Source organism: Heterocephalus glaber, unplaced genomic scaffold (assembly GCF_053883595.1).
Source record: "Heterocephalus glaber isolate CG9 unplaced genomic scaffold, H.glaber_assembly_v1.0 deba00000331, whole genome shotgun sequence".
In the NCBI taxonomy this organism is placed as follows: Eukaryota; Metazoa; Chordata; class Mammalia; order Rodentia; family Bathyergidae; genus Heterocephalus; species Heterocephalus glaber.
The window spans coordinates 29,327,630-29,347,723 of NW_028258142.1; the positions used below are offsets into that span (position 1 = coordinate 29,327,630).

Consider the following 20,094-nt stretch of genomic DNA (forward strand, 5'->3'; position numbering starts at 1 on the left):
GTGCTCATAGTGCAAGACATGATTAATAAATCTGGAGAGGAGCTTCGGAACATGATGGAATCCCAACATAGGAAACAAATGGAATCCATAAAACAGATGCAAACAGATTTCCAGGAGATTAAAAACTCCATTGAAAGTCTACACAGAAGAATGAGCCAATGTGAGGACCAAGAGAGACTATGTAAAGGTGCAAATTTCCAATGATGAATGTCATTATATTGTATACCTAAAATGTACCAATTATTAGAATGAATAATCGATAATGTAAAATAGGAATAAAAGGTCCAAAGGGGTAGGGGTAGTGGGAGGGGCAGGGGAAAGGAAAGAAGGGAAACGAAAAAATGATGAGAAATGGAAAAAATGTAAATAAAATCTTCGTAAATAGGGAAGGGTGGAGGGCATGGAGGGCTAGAAAAAAAAAAAAAAGGCACTGGTTAGATTTCATTCACTGCCCTTGCTCCCACATTGCTCAATTTTAAAATGAAGTCTACTTCTGCACACGTTATATATCCTCCAAAAAAATTTTTCCCCTTTCCTGCCTTTCCTTCATCTTCTCCCTGTCCCCCTATCTACTTTGCTTATAATTCTTTAATGTACTTAAAATCAGAAGAACTGGGAGCATTGCTAGAGAAAGAACTTTTTGGTTTAGTCTACTTGAAAATAACCATTCTTAAAACCCCATTACTGTGTATAATTCCATATTAATGCAACATTGAAATTTCTTAATTTTCTGAAATTAGGGGACCCCGGGTCCCCGGCTCCATGTTGGGACGCCCCCTGTAGCCAGCTCACCTGGTTCACCTTGCTCCGGGATCCAGGGCAAATGAGGAGGAATAACAAAGAGACAGAGTCAGCTCAAGGTGCGGGTGGCCAGGGGGCTCCTACCCCTAGGAGACAGAGGAGGCTGGAGCAGCCAACTGTTCACTTCGCTTTTATTCACCCAAACATGGGCACAAGCAATCAAGGTAACACAGGATTCATCTGGTTTACAAGGCCCATTAGCACATTCTCTGGTAAACAGCTTAACCTCAGCTGTCTTACTTTTCCCTAATGTGCAGTCACCCTTGAGCTCAGCCTTTCTCCTTTGTGCTCACAGAGGAGGCCAATTAGGCCTTAATTCTCCCGGGGTCCTCAAAAATTATGTACAAACAAATCCCATCATAAAAAAAAACAGAATTTGAGATATAGAAGATAAGATTGCAATTAGCGAACAGGAAAAGAACAATTGCTTTAAAATTGTAAGGGACTACAAAAAATCAATCCAGCAACTGCTACAAGATGCAAAGAAGAATAACATAAGACTGATTGGAGTCAATGAAGAAACAGGAAGAGAGTGCAGATGACATAAAAAAAACTGTTTACAGAAGTGATGGCAGAAAACTTCCTAAGCAGGAGAAAAGAACTTGACATACGTATAAGTGAGACATATAGGACTCCAAATAGCCTTGATAAAAAAAAATCTACACATAGGCATATAATTGTAAATATATGAAAAAATGTTCAACATCACTGGTCATTTGAGAGATGCAGATGAAAACAACACTGAGATTCCACCTCACTCCAGAAAGAATGGCTGCTATCATAAAATCAACCAATAACAAATGCTGGTGGGGCTGTGGGGAAAGGGGAACCCTGCTCCATTGCTGGTGGGAGTGTAGACTGGTGCAAGCACTGTGGAAATCAGTATGGAAATACTTCAAAGAACTAGGACTGGAAGTCCCATTTGACCCAGGTATTCCCCTGCTGGGGATCTTCCCAATGAATTAATATAATCATACCACAGTGATGTATGTGCACCCATGTTTATAGGAGCACATTTTGTAATAGCTAAAACTTGGAAGCAGCCCAAATGCCCATCAACTGGAGACTGGATAAGGAAAATGTGGTTCTTTTTTTATGAAATGGAGCACTACTTAGCCAGAAAAAATGAGAAATTAGAAACATTTATAGCTAAATGGATGCACATTGAGGTGATACTCTTAAGTGAAATAAATAGGACACCCATGTGTAAATACTGAATAGTTTCTCTAGTGTGAGAAACTAAAAGTGTAAATAAGGATGAAAAGGTATAATAGATAATGTGACATAGGAAGAAAATGGGCAAAGGGGAAGGAACTGGGAAGGGTAGAGGAAAGGAAAGAAGGGAATGGAATTACTATGAGAAAATGAAAAAATGAAAACAAAGTCTTTGTAAATAGGCAGGGATGGAGGTATTGAAGGGAGGGCAGGGGAAGGGGGAAAAATAAGAACCAAGAGAGATTATGTAAAGGTGCAAATTTCCAATGATGAATGTCATTATATTGAATACCTAAAATGTACCAATAAAATAAAATTTTAAAAAATACACTTCATTTTTAGAATCTTTGCTAAGAGAATGTAGGTTGTGATATCTACCATCCGTCAAACTGGATTAATTACACCGATGAATCTTTCACCAGTGCTAAACAGCTATTTTACAACCAGTGCTGTTGCTCTTACGAAAAAGCAGATGATGAGCTGTCAAAGACCTTGCAATCTATCCCTATTACTTAAACAGAAATAAAACTCCCCAATCAAAATACATGCCTATTTTAGTCATTAGTCAGTATTTTCTTATGCTGTAAAAATAAAAGAGATATTCCATGTCTAGCATAATCAGATGTATCTAGAGCCAACTAGAATAAATAGGGAGATGGTTAACAGATGAGAAGGCATCATTGTAACAAAAGATGGTGCTATGTCAACTAAAAAATGGAGAACAGAATCAATACTACTGGAAGACTTCAAAGAAAATAAGTCTTAATACTGTCTTAAAGACAGCTACCCTATATAAAGAGGTCAAAGTGTCACGCAGCAACAGCAACTGAGGGCAGCACAAGTAACAAAGATAGAGCCTGTAGGAAGTGAATACATGTCCATGACAGACCTTTATGGCAGGTCATCCCATGAAGTAGAAAGGGAAAAGAAAAGGGAAACAGCAAAACCAATCAGCTACCTAGCATCATGAAGGGTTCCTATAGAGCAAAGCCATTCAGGCACTCAGCAGTGATGTCTTTACACTCACTTCCCTTGACTGGGTCAGATACGTAGTGAGCAAATGTTTCCTGGGTGCTTTCTATGAGTGTGAACCTATACTAGGGAAGAATTAACCCCTGCTTAAATACATGGAAGCTGCTACAGAGGCCAGGCAGACTGATACTCTACTAAGGCAAAGATTCTTACTGCAGTATTTAGAATGCAGCACCACATTCCCTAGGAATTTAGATATACAAATCCTGGAGGCAATACCCCAGAATACTGAATGAGAAACTGGGTGCAGAGCCCAGGAATAAAAAATCTTCCCCATGTGATTCTGATGCCAGCTTAAGTTTCAGAAACACTATAGTAACTGCTTAAAAATGAAAAGAAAACATATTATATTATTCCTTCATCACCATCCATTGAGAAATGGCCACTATAGCAAACTGTAGCATCTATTTTTCCTAAAGAAAAGTACCTTTCCATTCACAGCCATTTGTTTTTTAACTTATTTAATCTGGCAAGTATTTACAGAGCACTCAACACATGTTTGGTATTGTTTTGGGTATTGGGTAAGAAAAAAATCAATGAAACACAGCCCTCTCTTTGGGGGTCTTACAGAATACTAGGAAAACTGTTTCTTGTTATGCTTCCTCCTTCGTCTCAGGGATTTAATATGTTTTTAGTTACTGTTCATTAAATTGAGATGACCCATCAGTTACAAAACAACTGCCTGGTTCAATTTATTAATTATAAATGAAAATTTGCTAGTGTTTGTCATTCATTACAATATAATGCCCTATTTTATTGAAACTTTTCTATAATGAAATAAAAAGACAACCGCTCTGCTGATTAAATATTAATTCCAATGGGAGTTGTAAAAGCTACAAGAATTAATATTGAACCACAGAGCTTTTTCCTAAAAAGGCAAGGGGATACTGAGGTTTTCAGGACTAAATCATAGGGCAACTGCCAGGAACTAACAATCATTTATTAATTAACCTATGGGTTTTCCTTGGTCACACATGAGGTTTAGCATCAGTGGGCAGAAACAATAGGTGAGAATCAGTATCAGTGAGAAACCTGATTGTCAGGAAAACTGTAGGAAATTCCTAGTTTTTAGTTTTTTATTAACTTGTTAGAATCCCTAGCTTCTTCAAATCCACATGTCTTTTCAGGGGTGGTGGCAGATTTTTCCAAGATTTACTTACTGTTATTAAAGTTCACAAATCAATACATAGCACTTTACTGCCCAAAACAGATGAACATGGCTACATTAATACACATGATCTGACATTTATTTTCCTTTTTGTTATGAAGATCAACCTATAGGGAAGCCCAGAAAACAGTTTCTAATTGGCACAGAATTATACAGTACTGGTATTGATGTTTGCATTTGAGATCCTTTGATTCCTCAGCCCACAGGACACTTCCTTTCTCAGAACACAAGGAAATCTGCTACCTATTCTCAGTAGTTGACTGGACCTCAGTAGGGAGTGCTTAACATTGCCTGCCCAGAGATATATTCTTACATATGTGAATTTGTGAAAATGCCTAAAAATATTATCTATTCTAGAGGGACCAAAGAGTTCTAGATTGCAGATAAGTTGCATTAAAAAGAGAAGTTCTGTTATGGTTTTATCTAAACTGTCTCACCAAATTCTCATGAGTGTGGAAGGCGACTGGATCGTGAGGAAACCACATCAACCCACTGATGACTCCATAGCTGAACAAGCTGTTAGGAGGTGGGCATGGTCAGAAGGCAACCACGGGGGTAGGAGCTGGAAGGGTGCCTCTTCCACTCCTTTCTCTGCTTCCTGGCAGCCATAACATGAGCAGCTGTACTGTGTCCAGGCCATTCTACCATGCTGCTTCTGCCTTGGAGTCGCCTGATCATGGACTGAAACCTCTCAAATCCATTAGTCAAACTGAACCTCTCCTCTAAGTTGTGTGTTTCTGGTATTGTGTGTCGGCAACAGAAAAGTGACTAAGACAATATCCAAATAGAAATAGCATCATTACTAGAAATGAAAAATGACTTCAGAAGCTGCTGTAACCCTTAACAGATGTGATATTTCAAATCTGGGAGAATAACTTTGTTTCTAATTTTTGGAAATAAGGCCCAGAATGGGCTGTAGATAGCAGGATGGAGAACTCTAAGTAGTCTGTGAGACTGGCTTTGCAACTGGGAAGAATTGTACAGCGATTTTGTGCCTTGGTAAGGGTAACGAGGCCATCCATTTGGTGATTCTTCTTGTGACTATATTACTGGCCTCAGTGTCTGTGGCTTTTCTGAAAGGACAATAGGATGCATGTTCCAACATAAAGCTTCCTTCAAAAGATTAGTTCATCCCACCATAATATAGCTGCAAAAGCCTATAGCTCACTAAACCTCTGGAAACTAAAGCCCACATACCCAGGAATGCTGCAGGCAAAGCCACAGGCCTTTCTCTCTAACTGAATGGGCCCACTGCTTGTCTCAGGAGCTCTGTGACCACAATTACTGGAGGATAACAGTGTTATTGTCTTCAGATACAATAAATATCCCTTTCCTAGCCAATCGGAGATTTCAATCTAAACATCAAAATACTGTTTTGAGCTCCATTTTACTATATTCCCCAGAACACGCTTGGCTTAATTGTGGTGTTAGTCCTCTCGAATCTCCCACTGGCACCATCCATGAAAATAAGCACAAAGGACTGTTGTCTATTTAACTGAATCAGTAAACTTGGCTCACACCACTGACGGATGTTCCAGGGTGCTGTTTTTTCTCTCCGCGGTTTCCCAGTTTATTTTATTTCTGATGACTTACCCGCAGGCTATGTATCTGGGAATTGGAAGGGGGATAGTCTGTTTCTCAAAATGAGTTGCCAATCTGTCAGACATCCCTGCAGCTCTCAAAGTTTTTCATTAACTATATTAAGATAAACCCTTACTCCCAACAACTCATTTTGGATGCCCTCTGTTTGATCCCATTGGCTCCAGCCCAAACCTCAGGTTAAAAACCGGTATCATTAGGGCTCCTGCAGTTTTCCTGAAAACTACAGTTTATTGGGAAACATTGTCAATTTGACCTAGCTTGGCACAGGTGTCTGTCTTAGGATGAAGGGCTGGAAAGCTACATAAAATCATTCCTAAGGTGGCTTCCAAAGCACATTGTCCACTAACTGATTCAAAATTTGGAAACAGAAATGAAAATAATCCCAAATATACTGCCAAAAAAAATATTCTAAGATGAAACCTGAATGCTAGTGTCATTCAACATAGCAACAAAAATTCGAGATGTCTTGGGTATAGAGGTAAAGATTTTTTGAGATCGAGTCTCACTGATGCTGGGACTTAGCAACAAGCCTCTCAGGCTGCATCTGTTGTTTTTACTTCATAATCTGATAAAAGGTGCTATGATGATTATTCAGATGTCTTCCATCAACTGAACAGCAGGCTGAGGGCTGGGTGTCACAAAACAAGCGAGGTGTGGATTAAGAAATGTGCTATGGTTTGAGAGCTAAAATATTCATTTAGGAAACAATACAAATATGTGAAAATCATGGGATCTAAATCTAGAAGGTACTTTAAAGATATCTTAATCCAGTAATTTTTAATCTTGGTTGCACATTAGAAACTAGGAAATTGGTCTGTAGTTGAGGCCCAACCATCTGTGTTGTTTAAAACTTTCCTAGGTGATTTTAAATGCAGTTTGTGAATCTTCTAGAAGAGTGGTTTTCTCAAACTTTAACATGTTTTACAATTTCCAGTGGAGCATGGGAAAACAGAATCATGAGACTTAGCCCCAGATATTCTGATCTACTAGGTCTCTGGTAGAGCCCATGATTTTGCAATTGTTACAAATTCCTAGTGATACTCAAACAGGTGGTCTAGTCTAGTAACCAAACTCTTATTAGTTACATATCTGAAATGATCTTCCTCAAACCTTATTCTGCATGTAAATAAAACACAATATTGGTGTTAAAAATGAATTGAAATACTCTAGCCTCTAAAGCTTCTGGTTCAATAATTTGCATTTTAATAACTTTTTAGTTAGTCCTGAACTTTGAAACTACTGACTTAGGGTGCTTAAGAATGAGCAAGAGTATTGTAGAGTAATCCAAAGCGCTTTCTAACACTACATCTGCATCATCTCCTCTGTTTTCACTGAGGTTCCACAGGTTCCAGGATAAGAATAATTAATACAGTGACATTGTTTTATGAATGAGTGTCCCCTTCCCTTATTTCACACATAAAGACATTGAGGTTTGGAATAGAAATGGATTGACCATAACCACACAGATTTGGAGAGTAGAACCATGGTCAGTGACTACCATATACAGTACCGTATCTCACAGCAAATGCCTGTTAAAAGTGCCGAGGACAAAAAGAGAAGTAGTTGGATGGAAGATTAATTTTGTAACTTGATTTTGTATAGAACTGGCTCTAATTTCACAAGGGAGAGAAGTAAATGAAAGACAAATAACTTCATGGCAAAGAAAAGTTATAACAACTGTATAAGATTGGAAGAAAACGGATATTGCATTATATTTTTCCACATAGATTTTCATGCCAGAAGCAGGGGCTACTGGTATTATATAGTTTGGCTACAGTTCTACAAAAGAATGAAAGATAGAAATTTACTTAATGGTTTTTCAATCTTACAACTTTATTTTCTTGATTTTCAATTCTATAAACACAAATGAACATCACCATGTCATTTGAGTAAATGGAGCACACCAAATTAAATAATGTGCCACTACAAATCGCAGCACAATATTGCAGACAGAGGTATTGGCAGCAAGTGTATTGTAACGAGATGCTCCCTCCAATACACAGAAATTCTCAAAGCCCTAGTATTATTGAAGAATGATAATGAAGTAAAAAGAACCATTACCTTCTTTAACTGAGTTTTTCTTGTCCCATCAAATTGTATTTTACATGAAGTAAATTTGAAATGGGTTACACATATGCTGCCTTTTCTGTCTACATATAACTATTTCTCCAGAGGATTGACTACAGTTTCTGAGCTTTTGCACAGCCATCTTATTAATACCATCAACATGCATCAGTGTAGCATTCAAGCTTCCTAATTGGTCCTGTTGCCCTTTTTTGTTGTTTTTGAACACGATAGTGACTCATACAGTTGGCACCTTTACAGCACAGATGTAGGTATTTCTGTTATTAGGATGAATAATACCATATTTCAAGTTACTAAATTACATATAAAGAAACCCAAAGACAATTACTCTACTTCATTCTATGAGGCATCTGTCCATCTTCTACAGGCCACTTACCTAGAACTTCATGTTGACTCTGAAGCATAATAGACTGAGTTGGTTCTTATTCATACACAACTGAAAGAGCATGTATGCTCTAACAGTCAAGCAATCTGTATGGCTCATAAAGCAGATTTGACTTATTGGTGTTTATGCCAAAAATTTAGAGAGCTGAATAGTTGACACCTAGCATCATGCTGGCAGCTTTGAAGCTGATATACACAGATTTGTGACTGATGTTAGCTGTCCTGTAGAGCAATTCCCAACACCTTCCCCAGTCATGCATCTGTGAGACACTTTCCAAAGATGTGATGACAAAGTTCCATGATCATATGGCGACATAAGTGTATTTTCAGTCATTCTAGTACTAAGAGATCCAGAGATATACCCAAAGAGAGTAGGCTTAGTGAGTCATAATATTGTGCTCAGTTGCCATCCCACTGAAGTTTGACCAATGTCCTTGGTAAATAATCAAAGTATTTTACTTTCTCCCAGTCCTCCAAAATTGCAGAAGTATTTGAATCTATGAGGTGCTCTGAACATGGTAAGATAGCACTTCACTAACAACCAGTGGGTAAAGCAAAAGTTCTATTGCCCTATCTTCAGAAGAAAAAGCAAATGTAAATTCTTCATTCCTACTGAATTCCCTTATTCTTACATCAAAACCTGCCTCCAATCAAATGATTTCTTTAAACTTGTTCAAACTATGCTTTTAAATTAGAGGGTACATAACATAAATTGGAGAAAATTAGATTTGGATCTGCCTTTCCCATCTAATTGTGTGCTTGTTGGCTTTTCTTAAAAATAACTACAGTCTGAATTTAGAGATTGATATCTCTATGGTGAATCAACATTTCAGGGTCCTTCTCATTGTCCAATTTCCTGCATAACAGAGAAGAAAAAAATCCCTTGGAAAGAAGTCAAGTGATTTTAGGTTCCAAATTGACTCTGATTCTCATCAACTATTGGAGCTTGAGGCTGGTTGTGCTTCCAGCTTGACTCTCTCATCCACAAAATGGAAATACCAATTTATAATATTTGTTTGAGAATCAAATGACAGCATATATAGTATATAAGCCTAAAAGTGTGTATATTATACATAAACTTTCAAAAATCCTGCAGTAAGTTGTTCCACTTTTACACAGACCTGAAAGGCAAGGGGATTGCAAGACTTATGGCAGAGGATACAAGGAAGTATGTTTTTTGCAAAAACATTGTTCACTGCATGTGAGTTCTCATAGTATGATGAGGGGACTATAACAATGAACACCACTTGACACTTTCTGGCTTCAGTGAGTAGGAAAGAAAAAAAATTGGAATAACTAATATTTTGCAAATGTAACAAGTGGTCATTATGCCGGGCCACTAAGCAGTTACCGGGACTGAGGATAGTGTTTTGTTTGTTTGTTTTTCCTATTCTCATCATGCTAAAAGGGCATCAATGTCCTTGAAGCCCCTATTATTCCAACTGCATGTGATTAAGAAGCTGATGCTAACCTAGGTTTCTGTGGGGTGCAATGTATAAAGGATAGAAACCAACCTGTTCATCAGCAAAATCAAATGACTACAGTGTGAAATTTGATACATGCATTTAAAATAAACTATGCAAATGTCTTCACTTAAAAATTCCTTAGGGAAAAGTAATGTCCAATGATTGCCACTAAGTTGTAGTGCCTATGGCAGGCCCAGCCTCTTCCAGGCTCTCCAGGAGCCCAGGACTGGTACAGCTATCCCTGCAGGCCCAGCCTGGTGTGGTCCCCTGAGGACTTACAGAAGCAGCATGAGAAGGCAGGGGGTATTGCCCAGAAGGTAGAGCTTCAGAAATAGGTCTGCCTACCTCTAGAGCAATCTGCAGTCACTGCTTCACTATGGAGAAGCTGGGAAAGATGAGAAATAAAGTTACGGAATTGAAGTCTGCTGGAGCACCAACAATTTAAAGATCCAGCATAGGAGCCTCACAGAGAGAAATTTCTCAAGTTAAAGGCATTTTGCTGCCTTAGCTCTCTGTTAGGGAAAGAACAGAAGCTTCACAAGGAGAAACATCCTATTTTTGTGGTTCACTAGTGTTACAACTTAGCACAAACAATCATGTAAGTCTCAGCCTCTCTATATGAAATAGTGGGATAATCTAGCCTTGTTTTGGTTAATGGCAATTTTGTGTGAAGGGTTAACATAGAATTTAGCACTCAATAATTTCACAATATAAATGTTTGCTTTTATTCATTGCATCATCAACAATAATTAATCAGATATATACTGTAGAATTTCCAGAGGAAGAGGCTCTCCATTTGATGAAATAGATGAAATGGAAAAGGATATAGCAGATGAACACAGTTCCTGAGATGCACTGATCCAACAAGAGAATTGGTTTGTAATTTATCATTTAAATTCTACTAAGTTAGTCTTCTACCTGATTGCAAGTTAAACTCCACCACAGAAGCATTTGCCTTTATGAATGCCAATAGTTTTCTTTTGAAATCCATACTTTACATAGCCATTTTCTACATTGTCACCTAAGTTATTTTAATCATTGATGATTTCTCAATCTCATGCTATTGACAGGTTGGGCTAGATAAGTCCTTGTTACCCTGTGTTTTGTAAGACGCTTAGCAAAATCCCTAGCCTCTTCCCAACTGGATGTCATTAGCATAGGTTGTCTAATTTGGTAAATAAATATACAGAACATTCAGTTAAATTTGAATCACAGATAAACAATAAATAATTTATTAGTACAAGTGTGTCTTAGGCAATATTGAGATATACTAAAAGTACTGTTTATAAAAATTCAAATTTAACTGGTCATTCTGTTTTTTATTTGGCACATAGAACCTCCCTAGTGTAATATCCCAAAATATCTGCAGATATTGTCAAATATCTACTGGGAAGGACAAAACTGCTTTCTTGTTATGAGCCCCTGCAAAAGGCTGGACTCGGCAACAAGATAAAATGGAAGCATGGATGGACTGCTCAGCTGGGCTAACCTGTATACATACAGTCAGGCTCTGGAAATTCTTAGGGTGGAAACACATGTTCTCTATGCACTTAAGGCAGAGAGTACACAATACACACTAATAGCCAGGAAACAAAAGAATTTGTGATAGGTGGTTGGCTGAATCCTAAATGAACACTATCTGTTAATAACCCTTAGCTTCACTGAATTTCCATAATGGGGAGATATTCTTACCCAAAGACATCCAAAATGCTCTTAGGTTTACACCCCACACTGGCAATCATATGCCTAAGGAACACAAAGCTGAAAGTGCCCAGAAAATTTATTTGCAAAATCAGATTCATTCCCCTGCATATTTTCACCTGTGCTTGCAGAGACAGTTAAAAATAGAATATGAGATCTTCAAAGGAAAACAGCCCAAAGAATGCATCTCCCCTTCTCTATCCAATTCACTTACAGGAAGCAGATAAACTTGACAGCCCAAATGAAAGCTTTACCAAAACTCTTTCACCAAAAGGGGCTGTTATTAAACATTCTAAGTGTATTAGAGATAGACATGTAAAATACAGTGTAGATTTCAGTGAGAAAATGGATGCCACTTGTAAAGGAAAATGCTTTTGAGGTGAAAGTTTAATGTGTAATGAGGAAACAATAATTTGGCAAAACCTAATCAATAAGACACACATTAATTCTCTTGTCAGATCACAGAATCTTCATTACTATGTGCCAACATCTTGTTTATCGACTGTGGCTACAAAACAACCAATTGAAAGAAAGATACAGAGCACATTTAATAAAGTTTTAGAACTTAAAAGACCTTTAGAAATCCTCCTCTCCCATGTTCTAATGCATGGAAAGTTGCCTTTTCCAAAATCCCCAATGAGCAGAAGAAAATTTAATGAGTCAAATGTCCCACCAAAAGTCAAGAAGGAAATTGGTGACAGATTTGAGACGGAGCTTCCAAAGCACCTCCAACAGTCCCTAGATGTCAATATTGTGCTAGACTATCTCATTCAGCAACACAAGAAGGAGCAGCAAAGGCTGAACCCTGCTCAGCACCATGGACAGCCTCTTTCATAGCTCATGACATAAACGATGTTCCCAATGGGTTCTTGCAACATGGTGAACCTCATAAAAGAGCTCGCTGTAGAATAACCTCTGGATCTGCCAAGTGGAGCATGATTGGGCTTGGGAAGCAAATGAAAATATTTACTTCTTTTTAATCCTAGTATTAGTTAAAGTTTTATAAATGTGTAATATTTTTACCTATAAAGTAAAATGTAAATTTTAAAAGGACTCTTTTAGATATAACCTGCTATGATCCCATCTACTTCTGCAAAATATCTGAGAGAGCTGAATATTACAACAAATCTTAAAGACTGAAACCAGAATAAAGTGTAGATCAAAACATCATGTCATACAACATATATATCCACCTACATATATACAGTTTCCATGTCAATTATATATCAGTAAAAATGAAAGAAAGAGAGAAAGAAAGAGAGAGAGAGAGAGAGAGAGAGAGAGAGAGAAAGAAAGAAAGAAAGAAAGAAAGAAAGAAAGAAAGAAAGAAAGAAAAAAGAAAATAAGCCCCCCCCTCCTAGCAAAGAAGAAAATGGCTCTGTCTTCTTTGCATTGGGAAAGTCTTAAAGGCAGTTGGTATGCCTTTTGCTGGTGGTGGGTGTATCCAAACACATATCAAGGCTTCTCAGAAAAAGATTCCTTCAGCTTTAACACAGGCAAAGATTGAGGCACATAGTTCTTATGCACAGGAAAGGCTGGCACACATAATCATCTAGGTCCTCTCTGTGTCCCCTGTAATACCCCAAATTTTCCTTCCCTACTTCCTTCACTATTTGTTCACCCCTAATGATTGCTCATGATTCCCCAGCAATTGCACACCTTCAATCTTATCATAGAAGGCAGGTTGTTGGAGGGCAGGGCCACACCTTTTGTCAAGCACTAAATCGCTGCTTAGTATTTTAGATAAGGAGCAAAAGATATGATCAATAGCTATTTCAGCTTTAAAAATCTTCCTTCAACTTGGTATAATTTGCTGCTGCTGAAAAAAGCAGCATTAATCTCCCAATTGTTACTCCACTTCCTTCTTCATTTTGTTCCTCAAATTGAAGTTAAATTACTGGCTTTTGTGGGGGGGGGGTACTAGGGATTGAACTTGAGGCCTTGCACTTGCGAGGCAGGCACCAGAACCACTGAGCTAAATCCCCACCTCTAAATTACTGACTTTTAATTAGCTACAATTCAAGGCATGGGAAACCAAACCTATGTCACAAATAGTGTATTGGACAGCTACCAAACTGGAGAGTTTGTCTCAATGAGGATACTGATGTTGCAGTGGAAAGTGGCTTTTGATAGGTGCTATATGTTGTGTAATGTGCACAAAATACCTGTGCATTTGTGACATATCAGAAATTGCATCTGGGAAATACAACAAGACACTGAGAATTTTAATTACCAACAATTTCTTTCCCTAATTTCTGAAGCAGGGAATTGCTTCTCCTGATAAATATGGCTTGGCTAGTTTCCCCTCTGCCTAAACCATCTCAACCAAGATCTCCCAATACATAACTCCAGAAATAATCTATACACTTTGAGGTTTGAAAATAAGGCTCCTCGAGGTAATTAGCTTGGTTAATTAATATATCACTCCATTTCTTTCAAAACTGATTATACTCACAAAAGGCCTATTGGACCAACAGAAGAGGTATGAAAATAAATGACTAGGGAAATATTACTCAAGAAAAAAGCAGCATTTACTGATTGAAAAACTAATATGGTATGAGGATTATGAAAACCCCCTCATGACTTTCTATCACAGGGTCTACATTTGAAATACATGTTGAGGGCAAAAATGAAAGTTATATAATTTTTAAGATCTTAGAATCTAATACAGATATTTTGAATATGGTAAATATCCTAAATCTAGTCCTTGTTGTTTATTTATTTTACAGTAGTTATGATTTTATTTTTAATATTTGTCATGGGAACCATAGATAGAGTGAAAAACTTAGAAAGTCATCAGCAGTGATTTTCTGCTTGGCTTATCAGGGACATAGAAGGTGTCTTACTCTTCTTGTTGCTAAGACAAAATACTGGATACTCAAAGTTCAAAGAGGAAAGATTAATGTTAGCTCACACCTGGTAGAGGTTTCAGTACATGGTTGGCTGGTTTCAAGGCAGGGTGGTGTGGAGGAAGGGCCAGTAGAGGAGAAACAGTCTGTCATGGCAAGCAGGAGGGGGTAAAGCCTACCTTCTGTCTTATGTTTTACATAACATCTAGGCTGTGAGCCTATTTGTTGGTGTTTTATTTGATGGTAGGTGGTCCAGGAAGAGGTCCAGATACAGTTTCATTTGTACACTGTTCTGCCACTTGGGAGAGTAAGCTCTCAAACCCTCTAGTTTCTCATCTGTGAAATAGGAAAATTACATTATTAATCCTGGTTAATATTGACCTTGACCATAGGAACAACTTAGAGATAACTTAAAGATTTGTAGAGCATATTAAATGAGAACCTGCATACATATATACCCATCTGTATATACACATATACATATGTATACACATCTCTCTGTGTGTGCATATATATATGTGTGTGTATATATATATATACATATATATATATAGTTTCGCATGATCCCTGGTATATAGCTTGTACCAAACAAATGTTCTTTTCTACAATAATTTATATATAGCTAGTAGTAGTGACATGTGAATAGGTAATTTTACAAGAGGAAGATAATTGCCAAGTAAATGAAGCATTACAAAACAATATTTAAATACAAAAATGTCTTATGAGCAACTGGCATTATTTATGGAAAAAAAGCATTAACTCGTTTGGTGAGTAGATTTTAGACTCAAATTTCTGAATTCAAGGAATTTACAACCCTGGAAAGTATGACTGCGAGGACTGCTACTACTAATTATAACAGCTTATCTAAAACCACTCCATCCTCTAAATATACCTAAACTGTGGAACTGTTTTTGAAATGGAATCTTCTTTAGGAGCTGGGAATGAACTGACTGCTCCTAGAGTACATCTCAAATAAAGACAGTGGTTATGTCGTGAAAAACATCTACTCTCTTCGGACAGGAAAACAGCACCAGCCAAGTGCATCCTCCATTGCCCTTCACATTTGCTTCTTCAGGGAAATTTAAGCAATGGTTCTGAATCATTTACATTTAATTTTCCTTTGCTGTACATAACCATTTATCAACCTCAAAGGCATCTAAGATTTTAGAAAACCCTCCCATTCTCAAAAACTCTGAGTCTCAGTTGTGCATTTTATCACTGTGCTGAGAGATTTCCCACAAACCAATTATCTTGAGAATCCACTAATTAAATTAACTTTTTATGATATTGTAAACATTGGTATATGTCTCTTTTTTATTAATCTTACTACTTGTCTATATTGTGAAGAAAATGGACTCCTTCTTGTGGAATGTGAAAGATCGTAGTCAAAAATGAATGTAATAAAATAATTCTATAGTTAAATAAACTGTCCAGCTGGTCACAGTGGTGCAGGCCTGCAATCCCAGCAGCCAGAAGGCTGGGGTAGGAGAATTGGTACAAGTTCAAGGCCATCCTGGTCAACCCAGTGACTTTGAGGCCAGGCTGAATTACATCATAAGGCACGTTTAAAAAAAATTAGACTAACAAACACATATGTTTGTTTGTTTTATCTTGTATTTCTGGTAATTTTCTAAAGAAACTTAAATGAGTTAATTTCTAAATCAAGCATAGAAGATAGGGTCTCCCTAAAAACAAGCCTACATAGTGTTTTCAGAACTGTCACAGGTCCTTTCTCCTCTCTCAACAATCCCAATCCTAGGGACATCAACAAGAGCCTCTATGATCTTCATTGCTCGCTTGAGTTTTTAAAATTTTTAACTATCCTAGGTAAGCCTGTGTACTCTTCTTCACACTGCTGAGAATGGTCTCCACACGTCCCGAGTAACACATGGGATTATGGCAACACCTTTGATGCCTACTCACTAATGGATGCTCATGCAGATGTTGCTGTAGATTTAAATTATCACTGGGGAAAAGGAAACAATATTTCAGACAAAGAACTTTAGCAAGGATATGCCAGAATTCCAAATTCATTACCAAATTAAAGTTCAGTATGAATTGTCTCTCATAAGTACACAGAAGTCTCTGATGATTACAGGGGTGAGGAGACAAGCAACCATTTAGCAACACGTGAATATGTACTATGTTCCCGAGCATCCGCAGTATCTGGCTCTGATTGAGAGGTTTAAAATCAAGTAAACAATGCAGATTTTTGTCCTAATAAAGGTGTGTATAATTGAGAATATAGAAAGTACAGAAATGATTAAAATTATATTTTTGGATATAAAAAATAAGCAAATGTAATAGTAAGCAAAATTTTCCTTTTTTTTTTTTTGGTACCAGTGTTCAAACTCGGAACCTTGCACTTGCAAGGCAGGCGCCAGAACCACTGAGCTAAATCCCTGGCCCATAGTAAGCAAAATTTTAAGTAAAAAAAGATGTGATTAGGGATGAGAAAATTTTAAATGATCAGAAAACTAGCTGTTATTGGAAACTAGCTGTTAGGTGAAAAATAGATGGGATTTACTGGATTCATATGGAAGAATAAGTTGCATCACTCCAAATGAAGGAAAACCAAGAGAAAGATTTAGCAGGATGAAAATGTCCCTGGGGCATGGCAAGGACCTTAGAGAACAAGTAAGTGGCAGTGGAGCAGAATTAGGGGAAACTGGATGATCATGTTTGAAATGCTGTTGAATCATTTAAGAGCAATTTCATATTGAAGAGCGAAAACAAGAAAAATGATAATAGCCGTACAGAACAGAGAAATTGGGAAAACAAAGGAAGGAACTTTAGGAAAAATAATCCTGTGAATTAAAAAATTTCAAGTATAAAATCAGTGAAAGAAATCCTAAACTAATAGTAGAAAACCTATTTGACACTAACATACCAAAATAATATCCTTAACATATAGAAATAAATATTGCATAAATACTGCAAAATAAATACTGCATAAATACTGCAATAAGTATATTTAAAATTCAATAAAATAAGAAACAAATTGGAAAAGTCCATCAAAGTACATAGATAATTCACAGAAATTCAGTTGTCCATCAGAGATTTAAAATATAAATAATATGAGCACTAATCTTTCTAATAATAAAAGATATACAATTTAAAACATGATAGTATTTCTCACAAGAATATTTTCTATTACTGTATTGGAAACAATAAGATGAGAAATCCTATAAAATTAGTAAGAGGGAAATGTCAGTACAATATTTCGTTCTTGATCTTTTTTTTTTTTTTTTTTTGGTACCAGGGATCGAACTCGGGGTCAGTACAATATTTCTGGTGAAAAATTCCCTAAGAACTATCACAGCCTTTAATTTGTTTATAATTTTCACTCAAGAATAAAATGTTTGAGAATTATATCCTAATGAATGATCATGCATAAAAAAGGCTCTGGCACAAAGACGTTCGTCACAGCATCATGTTTTATAGTAAAGAATTTGGAATGAATATGAAAATCTAGGGAAACCCTTAAATAAGGTATGATAGTTGCATATGAGAGAAAATTATGAAACAATCTCAATTTTATTTGTGGGAAATTTATAAAACATGAGAATATTATTTTGGTTATAAAAAAGTGACAATCATTTTAAAAATGAAAGTTTAGAACTCAAAAGTGGCTGATTTCCACTTGTCGATTTGCCTTCTATACAAACACCTAAGATCTACAGGCCATCCAAAACCAAATCTCATATCTGTTTACTATTCTACTTGCTCTGTCTTCTCTGTTAAAGTCACAATCTATCCACAGGCCTAGAACACTGAATGTCCCCCTCAATTTCTTAATTTCTATCACCTCCCAGTGCAAATTGTTCACTGTTGGCCACCTCTGAAATTTCTCTCCAATTTGTCACCATTGCCATTCCAACACCAAAATGTTGGATCACATCCAAAAACTTCTGAACTAAATACTTCAAATGTACTTAAATTATCTCTCTGACCTCATGTTTATCTCAGTAATCTGTCTTATAAATCTGCCAAGCTGTTCTCTATAAAATAAAAGTCTGACTGTGGTAATTTTCTGATTGAGGCACTATGAGGGCTGTGTCATAGATTACATTCATAATGCGTATCTTGGTGAATAATATTTATAATATTAAGTCTGTACTTACCATTCCAGCTTCATTTCTTTAAAACTAATATGCTTTTATTTTCTACAAAACAAATGAATAATTTATATCATTAGATTTATCAAATAAAGAAAAAAATATACCTGTTTTACTGAATCCATAATTGCTTCCCAGGAAATATTTTTAAAAAGGATTCGTCGTTCCTATGTCTTTCAAACTCCAGGTTTTGCTCCATAAGAAGATGACTTAATTGACTCATATTAAAAGTTTTAAAATAAAAAAGAACATATCAGAAAACATGAGTCATTTCATGTAGTGAGAGTAATCTTTGCTTTATGAAACTTGTGTTTAGATTATATGCAGGTCACAGTCAAAAGAAATTTGAAAAGTCACTGCTTTCTTCTGAATTCCTCAGCCTTTTATAAATAAGTATACTATAGTCCATACATAGATTATTAAATCTGTGTGTTGCTTCATTTACTGACTGTGTGGTCTAAGGAAGCAAGAACTATTTCCTACTTATTTTTACATCTCTGAATACAGATATGTCTGAGAATACACTTAACACGGAATGCCATTCAATGTACATTCAATGAAAGTGAGCCTGCAGTAGCACACAGCCATAGATTCACTGATTTGGCTATCAGTACGTCAGTCTTGGATCCCCACTCAAAAACATGTAGCTTTAAAAGATCTAAAGATAGCTCTATTAGTTTCCCCTAAAAGTTGATCCTAAACCATGGACCAGGAAGACAATTTTATTCCAAAACATTATTTCATTCTAAACCCAAATCCTTGTGATAATTTTCTACAATAAAATTCTAGCAAGTTTTAATATTTTGTGTGGAAATACATTAAAAAGCAGTCTGTCGTGGGGACAATGGGTATAATTATACAGAATACATACAATGGGCACAGAAGGCATGACTCCAGACTGGTCTGTAGTTTTTCAAAGCCACACATGTTCCGCTCAGCAATTTGAACTAGCTTCATGTTGAATTAGCAATTTGAACTAGGTTTCATCCGGTGGCCAAGGAAACATGTATAATGGGTATAGATCAAAGCCTTTATCTTTGGAAATAAAATATTACTTAAAAACATTGTATTTCCACCTAAGAAAATCCCACCATTGGGTCCTAAAAAAACATCCTTTCTTTTTATAGTGCTATAGTAACTTCAAGCATCACCTGACCCTTAAGTAAACCAAAATGGTCTAAGCCAGAAATTTCTCATTTACTATAGGATCAAAATACAGTCTTCAAGAAGTAATTTATTTATTTTTTAATTCTTTTATTGGTATATTCTAGGTATACAACACAATTACATTTCTCATTGGGAACTTGCACCTTTACATGATGCATCTTGGTTCTTATTTTTTCCCAATTCCTAACCCTCCTTTCACCTCCTCCACCCTTCCCTATTTACAAAGACTTTATTTCCATTTTTTCCCTTTCTCAGCATTTTTCGTTTCCCCTGCCCCTCCCACTACCCCTACTCCTTTGAACATTTTCTTCCTATATTGAATTATCCATTATTCATTCTAATCATTGGTACATTTTAGGTAATACAATATAATGACATTCATCTTTGGAAATTTGCATCTTTACATAATCTCTCTTGGTTCTTATTTTTCACCCTTGCCCAGCCCTCCCTTCAACCCCTCCATTCCTCCCTATTTACAAAGATTTGGTTCCTATTTTTCCATTTTC

General features: G+C 36.6%; 1 protein-coding gene across 7 annotated transcripts in view; it reads right to left on the minus strand.

The window, feature by feature from the left end:
* The window catches only part of Dcc (DCC netrin 1 receptor), a 1,202,110-nt gene that overhangs the window by 1,136,982 nt on the left and 45,034 nt on the right, over window positions 1-20,094 (minus strand). Inside the window, exon 1 of one of the 7 annotated variants that reach the window (XM_087192538.1) lies at window positions 793-1,590. The exons of the other annotated variants lie outside the window; for them this stretch is intronic. The gene's annotated coding sequence lies outside the window, so the exon portion shown is untranslated. Of the gene's footprint in view, window positions 1-792; window positions 1,591-20,094 lie in introns of those variants that run through there. 7 annotated transcript variants of the gene reach the window in all.